The 20172-nt window shown below is 38.0% G+C and overlaps 1 protein-coding gene across 8 annotated transcripts in view; it reads right to left on the bottom strand.

Moving 5' to 3' along the window:
* ANAPC10 (anaphase promoting complex subunit 10) overlaps nt 1–20172 on the bottom strand; it is a 312895-nt gene that overhangs the window by 264917 nt on the left and 27806 nt on the right. The gene's annotated exons all lie outside the window — the stretch shown is intronic.

The following is a 20172-nucleotide window of genomic DNA, read 5'->3' as shown; positions in this document are numbered from 1 at the left end:
ACTACAGATGAGGAAACTGAGCTCAGATTCGGGTTAAGCAAACAGTCTCAGTCACACATCTAGCTATGCAGAGCCAGAATCTGAATCCAGTTCATGCCTGGTGGACTTAGCGATATGCTCCAGTGGGGAAGGAGGGCGGAGACCCAGGAGCCAGCAGATTGGTCTGAGGATCCTCTGGGTTGCAAGGGGCAAAACAATTCCCCTGCTTGCAGTGCACTTGGGAGAGGTGGCCCAGCCTCTCTGGGGGCAGAAGACATGGCAGCGCCATTGAAGTGCCCTGTTCACTAACATAGGAATGGGGACACTAGCTAAAGGCAGCAAACTTTGGCACCGGCCTTGTGCTGCACTTTCCCAAAAATTCCTAACCACTGTGAGGTCACGTGACTATTTTCTGGGACAAACCAGCCCTGGGCTACAGTGCAGTGAGATCCTCCCCCCACCCCAGGGGGTCAGAGAGTCTGTGCCTTGCAGATGTCTAAAAGATGAAATAGCCACATGGACAGCTCAGAGGTAGGCAGGGTAAAGGTGAAGATATGGCAGAAGCTGGGGACAGACGAGGAATGATTGTTTGCTCTTCTGTGAGTGCTTCCTGAAGAGTGAAAGGCGCAAACTCCCCCATCCGGGATGAAATAGGGGGAGATTGCCATTTTCACCCCACTCATCAGCTCAGTGAGCTAAACAGTGCCACCAAGTGGAGGCTGGAGCCACATACACCAAGCCCTGACTGCCCTGCAGGTACATCTCTACTAGGGCAAGTACACCTGAGAATCAGCTCAACAGGCCACACCCCCAGAAGACCAGCATAAACCCCTTGCACACACCAAGTCTACTGATCACAGAGTGCTGCAAAGCTTCAACTCTAAGGGAAACAGGATTTAACTTCCTTTCGGGGTTTTGGGTTTTTGTTTTTTTTTTGATACAGAAACAGCAATTTTTAAAATTTTACTATTACTATAATTGTTATTGTTATTATTATTATTTTGGATCAAGCTTCACTTAACAAGCAGACAAAAACACGCCCAGGATCTAGCTCCCCCCTTTTTTTTTTCCTTTCATCTCCAAAATGACAAGACAGAGGAATTCACCTCAAAGGAAAGAACAGGAAGAAGTGATGACCAGGGATTTAATAAAAACAGAGAAGATGTCTAAACTAGAATTTAAAACAACAACTGTAAGAATACTAGCTGGGCTTGAAAAAAGCAGGGAAGACACTAGAGAATCCCTTACTGCAGAAGTAAAGGAACTAAAATCTAGTCAGACCTAAGTTAAAAATACTATAACTTAGATGCAAGCCTGAATGGATGCCATAACAAAGATGGATGGATGAAGTAGAGAAACAAATCAGTGATACAGAAGATAAAATTATGGAAAATAATGAAGCTGAAAAGAAGAGGGAAAGAAAAGTTTCAATCACAAAGGTAGACTTAGGGAACTCAGAGACTTCTTAAGACATAGTAACATTTACATCACACGAGTCCCAGAAGATGAAGAGAGACAAAAAAGGGGCAAAGGTTTGAGAAAATTATAGCTGAAAATGTCCCTAATTTGAGTAAAGACACAGACATCGAAATCCAAGAAGCACAGAGAACTCCCATTAAATTCAACCAAAACTGGGTGATGACCTAGACATATCATAGTCAAATTCACAAAATACACAGACAAGGAAAGAATCCTGAAAGCAGCAAAGGAAAAAAAGTCCTTAACCTACAAGGGAAAACAGATCAGATTCACAGCAGATATGTTCACAGAAACTTGGTAATTGAGAGGGAATGGCAGGATACATTCAACATGCTGAATGGGAAAAATATGCACCCAAGAATACTTTATCCAGCAGGGCTGTCATTCAGAATAGAAGGAGAGATAAAGAGTTTCCCAGACAAACAAAAACTAAAGAAGTTCATGACCACTAAACCAGCCCAGCAGGATATATTAAAGGGGACTCTCTGAGTGGGGAACAAAAGACCAAAGAAACAAAGATTAGAAAGGAACAGAGAACATCACCAGAAACACCAACTTTATAGGTAACATAATGGCAATAAATTCCTATCTTTCAAAAATCATTGAATGTAAATGCACTAAATACTCTAATCAAAAGATACTGTGTATCAAAATGGATTAAAAAAAAAACAAAAAACAAGACCCATCTACATGCTGCCTACAAGAGACTCAATTTAAACCTAAAGACACCTCTAGATTGAAAGTGAAGGGATGGAGAACCATCTATCATGTTCATGGACATCAAAAGAAAGCTGGAGTAGCCGTATTTATATCAGACAAACTAGATTTTAAACCAAAGACTGTAACAAGGGATGAAGAAGAGGATTATATCATAATTAAGGGGTCTATATATTTAAAAGATCTAAAAATTATAAATATTGATGCCCCCAACTTGAGAGCACCCAAATATACAAGTCAATTAATAACAAACATGAAGAAACTCATTGGTAATAATACAATAATAGTAGGGGACTTTAACACCCTATTTACATCAATGGACAGATTATCCAGAAGAAAATCAACAAGGAAACTATGGCTTTGATTGACACATTGGACGAATGGACTTAACAGATATATTTGGAACAGTTTATCCTAAAACAAGAGAATACACATTCTTTTGAAGTGCACATGGGACACTCTCTAGAAGAGATCACATACTGAGTCAAAGATCAGCCCTCAACAAATACAAAAAGACTGAGATTATACCATGCATATTTTCAGACCACAACGCTATGAAACTTGCAGTCAACCACAAGAAAAAATTTGGAAAGATCACAAATACATGGAGGCTAAATAATATTCTACTAAATAATGAATGGGCTAACCAGGAAATTAGAGAAGAAATAAAAAATAGATGGAAGCAAATGAAAACACGACAGTCCAAACCCTTTGGGATGCAGCAAAGGCAGTCCTAAGAGAAAAGTATATTGCAATACAGGTCTACCTCAAGAAGCAAGAAAAGTCTCAAATATACAACCTAACCTTAAACCTAAAAGACCTAGAAAAGGAACAGCAAATAAAGCCTAAAGCCAGTAGGAGAAGGGAAATAATAAAGATTAGAGCAGAAAAAACAATATAGAAGCAAACAAAAAAACAGATCAACAAAATTAACAGCTGGCTCTTAGAAAGAATTAATAAAATTAATAAACCCCTAGCCAGACTTCTCAAAAGTAAGAGAAAGGACCCAAATAAATAAAATCACAAATGAAATAGAGATAACAACCAATATCACAGAAATACAATTATAAGAGAATATTATAAAAAATTATATGCCAACGAACTGGGCAATCTGGAAGAAATGGAAATAGAATATCAGAATAGAATGATTACAAGTAATGAAATTGAATTGGTAATCAAAAAACTACCAAAAAATAAAGTCTAGGACCAGATGGATTTACAAGTGAATTCTACCTGGTATTTATAGAAGAGTTAATACCAATTCTTCTCAAAGTGTTCCAAAAAAGAGACATGGAAGGAAAACTTCCAAACTCATTCCACGACGCCAGCATTACCTTGATACCAGACAAGACAAAGACACCACTAAAAGGGAGAATTACAGGCCAATATCCCTGATGAACCTGGATACAAAAATTCTCAACAAGATACTAGCAAGTCAAATTCAACAGTACATTAAAAGAATTATTCACCACGATCAAGTGGGATTTGTAGGTAAGTAGAAAGAAATTCCACTTGATCATGGTTCACTATCAGCCCAATGTTTGCACATCAATCAACATGATACACCACATTAATACAAGAAAGGGTAAGAACCATATACTCCTCTCAGGAGATGCAGAAAACCCATTTGAAAAACTAGCATCCATTCTTGATAAAAACCCTCAACAAAGTAGGAATAGATGGAACATACCTCAACATCACAAAAGCCGTATATGAAAGACCCACAGCTAATACCATCCTCAATGGGGAAAAACTTGAGAGCTTTTCCTATATAGTCAGGAACAAAACAAGGATGTCCACTCTCACCATTACTATTTAACATAGTGCTGGAAGTCTTAGCCTCAGCAATCAGACAACAAAATGAAATAAAAGGCATCTAAATTGGTAAGGAAGAAGTCACACTTACACTGTTTGCAGATAACATAATATTCTCTGCAGAAAACCTGAAAGACCCCATCAAAAAATTGCTAGAACTAATATATGTATTCAGCAAAGCCACAGGTTATAAAATCAACATACAGAAATCCACTGCATTTGTATACACCAATAACGAAGCAGCAGAAAAAGAAATCAAGGAATCAATCCCATTTATAATTGCACCAAAAACCGTAAGATACCTAGGAATAAATAAACCTAACCAAAGAGTTAGAGATCTGTATTCTGAAAACTATAGAATGCTTACGAAAGAAATTAAGGAGGATGCAAAGAAATGGAAAAACATTCCATGCGTATGGATTACAAGAACAAACATTGTTAAAATGTCTATATTACCCAAAGCAACTTACACATTCAATGCAATCCCTATAAAAATACCACCAGCATTCTTCACAGAGCTAGAACAAACAATTCTAAAATCTGTATGGAACCAGGAAAGACCCCATATAGTCCTGAAAGACCCCAAAGCAATCCTGAAAAAGAAAACCAAAGCTGGAAGCATCATGATTCCTAACTTCAAGCTGTATTACAAATCTGTAGTCATTAAGGCAGTATGGTACTGGCACAAAAACAGACACATAGATCAATGGAACAGAATAGAAAACCCAGAAATGGACCCACAACCATAAGGTCAACTAATCTTCAACAGAGCAGGAAAGAATATACAATGGAAAAAAGATGGTGTCTTCAACAAACGGTGCTGGGAAAACTCAACATCAACATGCATAAGAATGAAACTGGACCACTTTCTTACACCATACACAAAAATAAATTCAAAATGGATGAAAGACCTAAATGTGATGCGGGAATCCATCAAAATTCTAGAGGACAACACAAGCAGCAGTCTTTCTGACCTCAGCTGGAGCAATTTTTTACGGACACATTGCCAGAGGCAACAGAGACAAAAGCAAACATGAACTATTCTCGGACTTCATCAAGATAAAAAAACTTCTGCATAGCAAAGGAAACAATCAACAAAACTAAAAGGTAACCTACAGAATGGGAAAAGATATTTGCAAATGACCTATCTGACAAAGGGTTAGTATCTAAAATCTATAAAGAACTTATCAAACAAAGATAATCCAGTTAAGAAATGGATAGAAGACATGAAGAGACACTTTCCAAAGAAGACATCCGGATAACTAACAGACACATGAAAAGATGCTCAACAGCACTCATCATCAGGGAAATACAAATCAAAACCACACTGAGATATACTTCACACCAGTCAGAGTATCTAAAACTAACAACTCAGGAAACAACAGATGTTGGCAAGGATGTGGAAAATGGGACCCCTCTTGCACTATTGGTAGGAATGCAAACTGGGGCAGCCACTCTGGAAAACTATATGAAGGTTTCTCAAAAAGTAAAAAATAGAACCATCCTATGATACAGTAATTGAACTACTAGGTATTTACTCAAAGGATACAAAAATACAGATTGAAACAGGTACATACACCTCAATGTATATAGCAGCATTATCAACAATAGCTAAACTATAGAAAGAGCTCAAATGTCCATCAGCTGATGAATGGGTAAGGAAGATGTGCTACATATAGACATTGGAATATTACTCAGCCAGCAAAAAGAATGAAATCTTTACATTTGCAATGGCGTGGATAGAGCATGATACATGCTAGGTGAAATAAGTCAGTCAGGGAAAGGCAAATACCATATGATTTCACTCACTGTGGAATTCAAAAAAGCAAAACAGATGAACATAAAGTGGGGGGAAACAAGGAGAGAGAGAGGGAAAGTCACCACAAGGGACTCTTAAGATAGAGAACAAACTGAGGGTTGATGGAGAGAGATGGGCGGGGTGTGGGCTAGATGGGTGATGGGTAATAAGGAGGACAGTTGTTAAGATGAGCACTGGGAGTGGGACATAAGTGATGAATCATCGAATTCTATTCCTGAAACCAATATTGTACTGTATGTTAACTATAAGTAAAAATTTAAAAAATAATCAGCTAACATAACAGAAGATTTGAGAGGGCCCCGAGCCCTCCATAGGGATGATCACCAGATGTCCACGGACAGCTCAAAAAGAAAACCCACATGAACGGGTATGTATTAATTTTCATGGAAGATGCTTTTTAGCTTCCATCATATTCTCAAAGGAGTCAGAACTTCTCCCCAGTTATACACCACTGTTCTGAAGAAGTGTCCTGAGATGATAGAATTAAAAGAGAAAATATAAATACCTACATGTATATAGCAAACCATTCAAAACTTTGTGGCTTAGGGGCACCTGAGTGGCTCTGTCAGTTAAGCATCGGACTTCGGTTTAGGTTATGACCTCTCAGCTCGTGGGTTCAAGACCTGTGTCAGGCTCTATGCTGACAGCTCAGAGCCTGGAGCCTGCTTTGGATTCTGTGTTTCTGTCTCTCTCTGCCCCTCCCCCACTCATGCTCTGTCTCTGTCTCTGTCTTTCAAAAATAAATAAACATTAAAAAAAACTTTCTGGCTTAAAAAATAATCATTATTTTATGAATCTGGAATTTGGGCAAGGCTCAGAAGGGAAGTTCTACACAGCATCAGGTGTGACAACTTGACTTGAGATCTAAAGGATCTGCTTCCAAGATGATTCACTAATATGGAAAGAAAGCTGGTACTGGTTGTTAGATGAGAGCTTAGCTAAGGCTTTGACCTTTGATTCATTTTTTCATGGGCTTCTCCACTTGATGTGGGTTTTCTCACAGCAAGGCAAATGGTTATCACATAAAAGAGAGAAAACAAGGCAGAAGTTATACACGTTTTATGACTTAGCATTAGAAATGACAGTGTCATAATATCTTTACCATCAAGCAAGAGATCCACAAGGGCCTGACCCATTTCAATTGAGGAGACACAGATGCCATGTCTTGATTAGGCAGCAGCAAAGTTGTAGAAGAGCATGTGTATTAGAAAATAATATTGTGAGCATACTGGAAAATATAGCCTGCCTTAAAGATGTTCAAAGAATTAAAAGAAAACATGAGCATAATGTGGAAAGATGAAAAATACTTTTTTAAATGGAATTTGTGGACATGGAAAACAATCTGACACAAGAAATTCACTGGATGGGATTAACAGCATTTTAAACACTGCAGAAGATCATGAACATAATGATATAACTCTAGAAACTCTCCAAAATAAACCATAGAAAACAAAGAGCTCTCATCCCTCATTAAAATAAAGAGAATAATAGAGGCGCCTGGGTGGCTTAGTCTGTTGAGCAACTGATTTCGGCTCAGGTCATGATCTCGTGGTTCATGTGTTCGTGCCCCACATCAGGTTCTATGCTGACAGCTCAGACCTCTTTCTCTGACCCTCCCCCACTTGCACTCTGTTGCCCTCTGTCTCAAAAATAAATAAACATTACAAAGGAAATAAATAAAATAAATAAATAGAATAATAGTATAAAGCAGACTAACATGTATGAGTCCCAGGGGGAAAAAATGGGGTAAATAGAAAGCATTTGAAAAAATTATAGCCAAAATTTTTCCAAATTTGATAAAAACTACCCACAGATTCAAGAAGGTCAATGAACTATAAAAGGATAAACATAAAGAAATCCATATAATGATAAGTCATAATCACACTGCTTAAAAAAAATAGTGATAAAAAAAATCTTAAAAGCTGTGGTGGGGACATGGGGAGACACATTAAATACAGAAAAACAAAGATAAGACAACAAACTTCATATCAGAAATAATGATGAACAGCATCTTTAAAGTGTTAAAGGAAAGAAACAACCTAGAATTCAATACCCAGTGAAAGATTATTTTTTAAATGAAGACAAAACATTTTCAAACAAAAGCTGTGAGAATTGATCACCAATAAATTTGCATTATGAGTAATGTTAAAGAAAGTTCTTTAGAAGGAAAGAAAATACCAGACAGAAATGTGAATCTATGAAAAAGAATAAAGAGCACTGTAAATGATAAATATGTGAGCAAACACAAAACATTTTTCACATTTAAAAAGTTTTCTAAAGATACTTTAAAGCAATATGTTTTGGGCTTTGTAACAAATGTAGAAATAAAGTAAATGACAATAGCAGCATAAAGGAAAATGTGAAAATAGGAGTAAAGAGTAGTAAGATTCTTGTATTTTATGCTAAATGTTATATTATTTGAAGGTAGACTGTGATAAGTTGAAGATGCGTATTGTAAATCTCAGAACTACTACTAACATTCTAAAACTTAACATTAGATAAACAAAGACATACACTTCATAAGCTAATAGTAAGGATCAATAAAATTGATAAATCTCTAGCTAGTCTGACCAGGGAAACCAAAAAGAGAAATGATAAAAAATATCAACACCAGGTATAAAAGAAAAGATAGGGGCACATGGGTGGCTCAGTTGGTTAAGCTTCTTCCAATTCTTGATTTCGACTCAGGTCATGATCTTGAAGTTGTTAGTTTGAGCCCTGCATCAGGCTCTGTGCTGACAGCATGGAAGTCTGCTTGGGGTTCTCTCTCTCCCTCTTTCTCTGCCTCTCCTGTACTCTATCTCTACCTTAAAATAAACTTTTTTAAAAAAAGAGAGAAAGGAAGGAAGAAAAGAAATAAGGAAGGAAATAAGTGTTGGCATGGATTTAGAGAAACTGGATGGCTTGTATAGTGCTGGTGGTGTGAGGCAGGTGGGTTGTAAAATGGTGCAGCTGCTGTGGAAATCAGTATGGCGGTACCCAAAAAACCAAACACAGAATTACCATTGATCAGGCAATTCCACTTCTGAGTATACACACAAAAATAACTTGTACATTCATGTTCACAGCAGCGTTATTAACAATAGCCATAGGGTGAAAATAATCCAAATGTCCATCGGTAAATGAAGGGATTAACAAAATGTGGTATATTATTCAGACTTAAAAGGGAATGAAATTCTGACACATGCTACATGGATGGACCCTGAACACATACACTAAGTTAAGCTAGATACCAAAGGACAAATATTATATGATTGCATTTACATGAGATGCCTAAAACAGTTAAGTATATAGATCAAATACAGATTAATACAGAAAAAGAAAAACAGTTAAATACAGAGAAAGATAAGTAAAACAGTGTTGATCATGAACTGGGGAAAGGAGGGGGTGGAGAGTTACTGTTCAATGAGTGCAGAATTTGGGTTTGGGATGATAAAAAGTTCTAGAGATGGATAGTGGTGACAGTACCACAATGTGAATGCAATTTATGCCACTAAACTATACACTTAAAAATGGTATATCTTATGTATATTTTATAATTTAAAAATCAATGAAATCACCATCTCAACAGACTAAAGAAGAAAAACCATATGATCACATAAATAGATGCAGAAATGGCATTTGAGAAATTCCAACACCTATTCACTAAAAAAAGCCTCAGCATACTAGAAACTTCATCAGCCTGAATAGAACTTCATCAACCTGATAACCTGGCAGGTTATATTAGTTTCTGTCTAGTAAGAAAGAACAGTCCTCTGCAGAAAGCTAGAGGTATCACCAGAGGCCTAGGATTTGAGGAAGGAGTAAATGATAAATGCACCTTCATCAAAAGAATTGCAGGTGAATTATCCATAGCATTAAGTGATTGTGGAACTAGATTCAATCCACAAAAGCATCCATAAGATAGAGTTAGCTTTAAAACATACAGTCAAGTAAGGAGAGCACCAACTCTAGATCATCAAGATAGAACTGGCAATTGTAAGTTTCCCTCTTCCACTCCCATACTGGCAGGCTTGGGGAGTTCAGAAATTAATTAAGAATTCAGAAGAAGACAAATAAAAGCTAGGTAGGGAAAGAAAAGCAAACCACACCTTCTTCCAATTACAACAGATTGAAGCATAAGGAGAGGAAGAAACCTTAAAAGAAACTTTAAAGCAAGTCTGAGGCTTTCACTATTAGTCAGGATGGCTAGCTTATCACTATAGCTAGGATGAAATGTTTTAATTTCTAAATTTTGCTATTTGAAGACACTTTTAATTTCTCTGTTTTTCTATTTGAAATGAAGAAAGAAATGTTTATACTACCCCAAAATGTCATACTAACAGCCAGGAGAATTCTCATCCAGGGCAAGGAAAGAATGTGCCCCTAATTTAAAAGGACAATGAAGTATAAAAGTAAATGCTACCTTGTGATTATGCACTTCAAGTCCATCTTGACACATTGATAATACATACCAATTATTACTAAAATCTACATGCTCAACTAGCCAAGGGACTGCTACAAGAATTAAAAGTTGTTTATTTTCTGTGAAGGAAAGAATATCTAAGGAGTCAAAAATTCTGTTTCAACTTAACAGAATACAGTTGACCCTTGAAGAACATGAGTTTGAACTGCATGGTCCAGTCATACTCAGATTTTTTTCAACAAACACAGTATAGGACTGCAAATGTATTTTCCTTATGATTTTCTTAATAACATTTTTTCTAGCTTTACTGTAAGGATATAGTGTATAATACACATAACATACATGATATGTGTTAATCAACTATGTTATTGATAAGGATTCCAGTCAACAATAAGCTATTACTAGTTAAGTTTTGGGGGATTCAAAAGTTACACGCAAATTTTCAACTGCGCAGGAGAGTCCCTAACCCCTGTGCTGTTCAAGGGTCAACTGTATAAATTCCCAATTGAACCTCTTTCAAGCTTATTTGTAATTTAATTTTTTCAACACAGGAAGTGTTAAATTAGTGCATAATATACTCACAAACACAATATGAAAATCAAATGGAAGAAAGTTGAGCATGGGACTTACATAATGGAGGTATGAAAGTTGGCTCCTAAGAACAAAAAAAAGTTACCCCATCCTAAATTATATCACGTTTTAGTCATAATCCTTGACAGTAAATTTCTAACACTTCCTTTAATTTTGTTTCATTCATAACTCAAAGTGTAGTTGACTGGTAAAGTCCAATAAATATCCAGTTGAAGTTGACAATTTTTAATGTAGTTGCAATTGTCTTTAGCTTAGTACCTATTTTTTAATTAATTTATTTATTTTGAGAGAGAGCACAAGTGGGGAGAGGCAGGCAGAGAATCCCAAACATGCTCCTTGCTGTCAGTGCAGAGCCCAATGCGGAGCTCAATCTCATAAACCATGAGATCGTGACCTGAGCTGAAACCAAGAGTCAGACACCTAACTAACTAAGCCATCCAGGCACCCCTTACTACCTATTATTTTTTTAACGGCATCAGCACTTTGATTTTTCCATTTGCTCTGCTTTTTGAAAATAAGGGAGAGGGACACTGGGCTCACCGCGTCCTGTGGATCACTTAGATTCCACCCACACCTGCCTAAATAACGCAGAAAATCGCCAGAAGACTAGCAGAACGGATTCTCTGGAGGCAAGCATAGACGAGAGGCCCACGGAAGAGGTTATGAAGGGTGGAGAGGCCATGCATCTCCACGGACTGGCGGGAGGGAGCCGGGCGGAGGGGCAGCCTGCCGGCCAAGCAGAGGCCCCGAGTCTGGCTTGCAAAAGCAGAGGGGCCGGACGGAGTGTGTTCTGACAGCAAGCGGGACTTAACATCTGGAAGGTTATAAGTTAACAGCTCTGCTCGGAGAACAGGAGGGCTGGAGGACAACGGGAGGGAGAGTTGTTGAGCCCCAGACAACACAGCACAGCGTGGCGGGGAACAAAGGTGCTCGCCAGCGCCATCTCCCTCGCCCATCCCCCAGCCAAAATCCCAAAGGGACCCAGTTCCTGCCACGGAACTTGCCTGCACCGCGCAAACACCCAAGGCTGTGCTTCTGTGGATCCATCCCTCCAGTGGCAGGTCTGACTTCCTCCCGGTGCCGCAGGGCCCCTCCCGAAGCAGATCTCTAAAGGAAAAAGGAGCTGAGCCTGCCTCTCCCACCCCTGTGCACCCTGCCGATCCACCCCAGCTAATACACCAGATCCCCAGCACCACAAGCCTGGCAGTGTGCAAGTAGCCCAGATGGGCCATGCCACCCCACAGTGAATCCTGCCCCTAAGAGAGGGGAAGAGAAAATACACACCAGTCTGACTGTGGCCCCAGCGGTGGGCTGGGGGCAGACATCAGGTCTGACTGCGGCCCCACCCACCAACACAAGTTATTCAAGACAGCACAGGGGAAGTGCCCTGCAGTTCCTCACCACTCCAGAGACTATCCAAAATGACGAAACGGAAGAATTCCCCTCAAAAGAATCTCCAGGAAATAACGACAGCTAACTAACTGATCAAAAACGATTTAAACAATATAACAGAAAGTGAATTTAGAATAATAGTCATAAAATTAATCGCTGGGCTTGAAAACAGTATAAAGGACAGCAGAGAATCTATTGCTACAGAGATCAAGGGACAAAGGAACAGCCAGGAGGAGCTAAAAAATGCTATTAATGCACTGCAAAATAAAATGGAGACGACCACAGCTCGGACTGAAGAGGCACAGAAGAGAATAGGTGTACTAGAAGATAAAATTATGGAAAAAGAGGAAGCTGAGAAAAAGAGAGATAAAAAAATCCAGGAGTATGAGGGGAAAATTAGAGAACTAAGTGATACACTAAAAAGAAATAATATACGCATAATTGGTATCCCCAGAGGAGGAAGAGAGAGGGAAAGGTGCTGAAGGGGTACTTGAAGAAATAATAGCTGAGAACTTCCCTGATCTGGGGAAGGAAAAAGGCATTGAAATCCAAGAGGCACAGAGAACTCCCTTCAGACGTAACTTGAATCGATCTTCTGCGTGACATATCATAGTGAAACTGGCAAAATACAAGGATAAAGAGAAAATACTGAAAGCAGCGAGGGATAAACGTGCCCTAACATATAAAGGGAGACCTATAAGACTCGTGACTGATCTCTCTACTGAAACTTGGCAGGCCAGAAAGGAATGGCAGCAGATCTTCAATGTGATGAACAGAAAAAAATATGCAGCCGAGAATCCTTTAACCAGCAAGTCTGTCATTTAGAATAGAAGTAGAGATAAAGGTCTTCCCAAACAAACAAAAACTGAGGGAATTCGTCACCACTAAACCAGCCCTACAAGAGTTCCTAAGGGGGATCCTGTGAGACAAAGTACCAGAGACATCGCTACAAGCATGAAACATACAGATCACAATGACGCTAAACCCATATCTTTCTATAATAACACTGAATGTAAATGGACTAAATGCGCCAACCAAAAGACATAGGGTATCAGAATGGATAAAAAAACAAGACCCATACATTTGCTGTCTACAAGAGACTCATTTTAGACCTGAGGACACTTTCAGATTGAAAGTGAGGGGATGGAGAACTATTTATCATGCTACTGGAAGTCAAAAGAAAGCTGGAGTAGCCATACTTATATCAGACAAACCAGACTTTAAATTAAAGGGTGTAACAAGAGATGAAGAAAGGGATTATATAATAATTACAGCGTCTATCCATCAAGAAGACCTAACAATTATAAATGTCTATGCACCGAATACGGGAGCCCCCAAATATATAAAACAATTACTTATAAACATAAGCAACCTTATTGATAAGAACGTGGTAATTGCAGGGGACTTTAACACTCTAATTACAGAAATGGATAGATCATCTAGACACACGGTCAATAAAGAAACAAGGGCCCTGAATGATACATTAGATCGGATACACTTGACAGATATATTTAGAACTCTGCATCCCAAAGCAACAGAATATACTTTCTTCTCGAGTGCACATGGAACATTCTCCAAGATAGATCACATACTGGGTCACAAAACAGCCCTTCATAAGTATACAAGAATTGAGATCATACCATGCATACTTTCGGACCACAATGCTATGAAGCTTGAAATCAACCACAGAAAAAAGTCTGGAAAACCTCCAAAAGCATGGAGGTTAAAGAACACCCTACTAAAGAATGAGTGGGTCAACCAGAAATTAGAGAAGAAATTAAAAAATATATGGAAACAAACGAAAATGAAAATACAACAACCCAAACGCTTTGGGACGCAGCAAAGGCAGTCCTGAGAGGAAAATACATTGCAATCCAGGCCTATCTCAAGAAACAAGAAAAATCCCAAATACAAAATCTAACAGCACACCTAAAGGAACTAGAAGCAGAACAGCAAAGGCAGCCTAAACCCAGCAGAAGAAGAGAAATAATAAAGATCAGAGCAGAAATAAACAATATAGAATCTAAAACAACTGTAGAGCAGATCAATGAAACCAAGAGTTGGTTTTTTGAAAAAATAAACAAAATTGATAAACCTCTAGCCAGGCTTCTCAAAAAGAAAAGGGAGATGACCCAAATAGATAAAATCATGAATGAGAATGGAATTATTACAACCAATCCCTCAGAAATACAAGCAATTCTCAGGGAATACTATGAAAAATTATATGCCAACAAACTGGACAACCTGGAAGAAATGGACAAATTCCTAAACACCCACACGCTTCCAAAACTCAAACAGGAGGAAACAGAAAGCTTGAACAGGCCCATAACCAGCAAAGAAATTGAATCAGTTATCAAAAATCTCCCAACAAATAAGAGTCTAGGACCAGATGGCTTCCCTGGGGAATTCTACCAGACGTTTAAAGCAGAGATAATACCTATCCTTCTCAAGCTATTCCAAGAAATAGAAAGGGAAGGAAAACTTCCAGACTCATTCTATGAAGCCAGTATTACTTTGATTCCTAAACCAGACAGAGACCCAGTAAAAAAAGAGAACTACAGGCCAATATCCCTGATGAATATGGATGCAAAAATTCTCAATAAGATACTAGCAAATCGAATTCAACAGCTTATAAAAAGAATTATTCACCATGATCAAGTGGGATTCATTCCTGGGATGCAGGGCTGGTTCAACATTCGCAAATCAATCAATATGATACATCACATTAATAAAAAGAAAAGAACCATGTGATCCTGTCAATTGATGCAGAAAAAGCATTTGACAAAATTCAGCATCCTTTCTTAATAAAAACCCTCGAGAAAGTCAGGATAGAAGGAACATACTTAAACATCATAAAAGCCATTTATGAAAAGCCCACAGCTAATATCATCCTCAATGGGGAAAAACTGAGAGCTTTCCCCCTGAGATCAGGAACACAACAGGGATGTCCACTCTCACCACTGTTGTTTCACATAGTGTTGGAAGTGCTAGCATCAGCACTCAGACAACAAAAGGAAATCAAAGGCATGAAAATTGGCAAAGATGAAGTCAAGCTTTCACTGTTTGCAGATGACATGATATTATACATGGAAAATCCGATAGACTCCACTAAAAGTCTGCTAGAACTAATACATGAATTCAGCAACGTTGCAGGATACAAAATCAATGTATAGAAATCAGTTGCATTCTTATACACTGATAATGAAGCAACAGTAAGACAAATAAAGAAACTGATCCCATTCACAGTTGCACCAAGAAGCACAAAATACCTAGGAATAAATCTAACCAAAGATGTAAAAGATCTGTATGCTTAAAACTATCGAAAGCTTATGAAGGAAATTGAAGAAGATATAAAGAAATGGAAAAACATTCCGTGCTCATGGATTGGAAGAATAAATATTGTTAAAATGTCAATACTACCCAAAGCTATCTACACATTCAGTGCAATCCCAATCAAAATTGCACCAGCATTCTTCTCGAAGCTAGAACAAGCAATCCTAAAATTCATATGGAACCACAAAAGGCCCGAAATAGCCAAAGTAATTTTGAAGAAGAAGACCAAAGCAGGAGGCATCACAATCCCAGGCTTTAGCCTCTACTACAAAGCTGTAATCATCAAGACAGCATGGTATTGGCACAAAAACAGACACATAGACCAATGGAATAGAATAGAAACCCCAGAACTAGACCCACAAACGTATGGCCAACTCATCTTTGACAAAGCAGGAAAGAACATCCAATGGAAAAAAGACAGTCCCTTTAACAAATGGTGCTGGGAGAACTGGACAGCAACATGCAGAAGAATGAAACTAGACCACTTTCTTACACCATTCACAAAAATAAACTCAAAATGGATAAAGGACCTGAATGTGAGACAGGAAACCATCAAAACACTAGAGGAGAAAGCAGGAAAGGACCTCTCTGACCTCAGCCGCAGCAATTTCTTACTTGACACATCCCCAAAGGCAAGGGAATTAAACGCAAAAATGAACTACTGGGACCTTATGAAGATAAAAAGCTTCTGCACAGCAAAGGAAACAATCAACAAAACTAAAAGGCAACCAACGGAATGGGAAAAGATATTTGCAAATGACATATCGGACAAAGGGCTAGTATCCAAAATCTATAAAAAGCTCACCAAACGCCACACCCAAAAAACAAATAATCCAGTGAAGAAATGGGCAGAAAACATGAATAGACACTTCTCTAAAGAAGACATCCAGATGGCCAACAGGCACATGAAAAGATGCTCAACATCGCTCCTCATCAGGGAAATACAAATCAAAACCACACTCAGATATCACCTCACACCAGTCAGAGTGGCCAAAATGAACAAATCAGGAGACTATAGATGCTGGAGAGGATGTGGAGAAACGGAACCCTTTTGCACTGTTGGTGGCAATGCAAACTGGTGCAGCCACTCGGGAAAACAGTGTGGAGGTTCCTCAAAAAATTAAAAATAGACCTACCCTACGACCCAGCAGTAGCACTGTCAGGAATTTATCCAAAGGATACAGGAGTGCTGACTCATAGAGGCACTGTACCCCAATGTTTATAGCAGCACTCTCAACAATAGCAAAATTGTGGAAAGAGCCTAAATGTCCATCAACTGACGAATGGATAAAGAAATTGTGGTTTATATACACAATGGAGTACTACGTGGCAATGAGAAAGAATGAAATATGGCTCTTTGTAGCAAAGTGGATGGAACTGGAGAGTGTTCTGCTAAGTGAAATAAGCCATACAGAGAAAAACAGATACCACATGTTTTCACTCTTATGTGGATCCTGACAAACTTACCAAAATTTCTCATGGGGGAGGGGAAGGGGAAAAAAAAGGAAAAAAAAAAAAAAAGAGAGGGAGGGAGCCAAAACATAAGAGACTCTTAAAAACTGAAAAAAACTGAGGGTTGATGGGGGGTGGGAGGGAGGGGAGGGGGATGATGGGCATTGAGGAGGGCATCTTTTGGGATGAGCACTGGGTGTTGTATGGAAACCAATTTGACAATAAATTTCATATATTAAAAAAAAAGAAAATAAGGGAGAAATGCAATAAACTATTCACTAATTGCACAACTGCCTTTTTACAAAGATGTCTGAGTGCTGAAACCACAGTGCTGCCACAAGATAGGTCCTAGTGTTCATCTGTTAACTAGTACTTTTTAAAAACCTAAAACTAATCAACAGAGATGACTGAGCAGAAAGTATAGACATTATAAAACGCAAATTGAGGGACATTCGTTAACATAACTGGTCTAGGGGCACCTGTGTGGCTCAGTCAGTTAAGCCTCCAACTTCCACCCAGGTCACGATCTCATAGTTCATGAGTTTGAGTCCTGGATCAGTCTCTGCAGTAAGGAGCTTGCCTGGAATTCTCTCTTTCCCTGTCTCTCTGCCTCTCCCCCACATTCTGTCTCTCAAAATAAATAAATAAACTTTTTAAGAAATGTATTAAAAATAAATAAAACTAAATAACTGGCCTATTATCTTTAAAAGTGCCAAGATCATGAAAGTTAGGAGTGAAGAAATGTTCCAGATTAAAAGAGACTAAAGAGACGTGACATCCAAATTGAACCTGTGATTCAACTCTACTGGCACAATTGGTAGAACAGGAATGGGGCTGTAGAATTAAATGTATCAATGTTAATTTCCTAAGGATGTATTATGGTTATGTAGGAGAATGCCTTTGTTTACAGGAATGACATACAAAAACATTCTGAAGAGCTGAAATATATATTGGTAACTTACTCTGAAATGATTTGGAGGAAAAAAACTTGTACGATACTTGCAACTTTTCTCTAAGTAGGAGATTGTTTCAAAATTCTTAATCAACTTCCCTTTTTGTAAAACACTTGTTTAAAAATGTGTTCCTCGAGGCACTTGGGTTGCTCAGTCAGTTAAGCGTCCAATTCTTAATTTTAGTTCAGGTCATGACCTCACAGTTCATGACTTCAAGTCCGGCATCAGGCACCACACTGGCAGTGCAGAGCCTGCTTGGGATTCTCTCTCTCCCTCTCTCTCTGCCCTTCCCTTGCTTGCATTTTCTCTCTCTCGCTCTCAAAATAAAAAATAATAGATAAAAAAATAATTTTAAAAATTTTTAATAAAATAAAAAAAGAAGAAAAAGTGTTCCTCAAAACCTTGGGTTTCCCTAGTGACATCAAGGGCTGAGTTAAGCAGGGAGGGCCTTAAGTTCCTGAGTGTTTTAATAAGCTTGAGAAACAGCTGAATACTAATTACAAAACGTTTTTTAAGTCTAGACTGCTAGATCACATCCACCCTCTGTAACTGCATAGGGTGTGGCCTGAACAAATTACTTAATTTTTCTAAGTTTTAGTTTCTTCATCTGTAAAATAAGAAAAATGATAGTGCCTACAGCTTACAAAGATATTTGGAGGACCACTTAAAAATGATATATATCAACAACTATTTAACGCCTGATAAATTTCACAGATTTTTAAAAATTATTTGTTCAATATGCTAGCCTTCCATATAAAATTGTATTTGTAAAAAAAAAAAAAGCCTGCTATTCTAATATAATACAATTAAATTAGGACACTCATTATATCAGTTTTAAGTGATAAACTTTGTTGTCATGGAAAAAATTTGCTCTAGGCTATACAGTATAATGGTTAAAAGCACAAGTTCTCAGGTCAGAGCACTTGCCTTCAGTTGCAATTCTGCCACTCATTTGCTGTGTGATCTTGGCAAGTTAATTTATCTAAGGATAAAAATAGCTGTAGAGCAATAACACTACTAAGAATTTATCCAAAGGATCCAGGAGTGCTGATTCATAGGGTCACATGCACCCCAATGTTTATAGCAGCGCTATCAACAATAGCCAAATTATGGAAAGAGCCCAAATATCCATTAACTGATGAATGGATAAAGAAGATGTGGTACATATATATAATAGAATACTACTCGGCAATGAAAATGCATGAAATCTTGCCATTTGCAACAATATGGATGGAACTGAAGAGTATCATGCTAAGTGAAATAAGTCAGAGAAAGACAGATATCACATGTTTTCACTCATATGTGTAATTTGAGAAACTTAACAGAAGACCAGGGGGGAAGGGAAGGGAAAAAAAAAAAAAAAAGTTACAAACAAAGAGGGAGGCAAACCATAAGAGACTCTTAAATACAGAGAACAAATTGAGGGTTGATGGCGGGGGGAGGGGTAATGGGTGATGGGCATTAAGGAGGGCACTTGTTAGGATGAGCACTGGGTGTTGTATGTAAGTGATGAATCATGGGAACCTACTCCTGAAATCAAGAGCACACTGTATACAGTGCATGTTAGCTAACTTGACAATAAATTATATTTAAAAAAAGAAAAAAATTGCTGTAGAGGTTAAATGAAATGAATGCATAAGGCTTTTTAGCAAAGTATCTGATATTTTTAGTCTTTAAAAAAATATTAGGTGCTGTTTTTATTTCTGGCATGTACATATTTAATACACAAGGGCAATAGTTGGCATACTACACCCCAGTGGGTGAACTCTGCCCGCCTCCTACTTTTGTTAAGATCAAGTTTATTAGAAAAGCTAAACTCAGCCAGTATGTATTGCCTGTGGCTGTTTTCATGCTATAATGGCCTGAGTAGTTGCAACACAGACCTGATAGCCCACAAGGCCTAAAATACTTATTATCTAGATTTTTCATAAGAAATTTGCTGATCTATACCCTCGGTGAGAAAAACACACTAAAAATACAATACCATAAAATGTTAAAACAGATGATATAAGTGGAGAAAGATAACCAAGGTACTGGTTTCCATGTGTCTCAATAAATTCAAAGCAACTGAAAAACATATGGTTATTTTCCTTTCCCCAAAAAAGTAAGCATTTCAAAACTGAGACTATCCTTCGAGGTTCTAAATTAAAACATTTTTTTTTCCAAATGGAAATACAAATCTGAGAATTAAATGAATAGTCTATACCTAAACAACTTACTATTATCACTCCAGGTGT

This window comes from Felis catus, chromosome B1 (genome assembly GCF_018350175.1).
Source record: "Felis catus isolate Fca126 chromosome B1, F.catus_Fca126_mat1.0, whole genome shotgun sequence".
NCBI classification, from domain to species: Eukaryota; Metazoa; Chordata; class Mammalia; order Carnivora; family Felidae; genus Felis; species Felis catus.
This window is presented reverse-complemented; position numbering and strand designations above follow the sequence as displayed.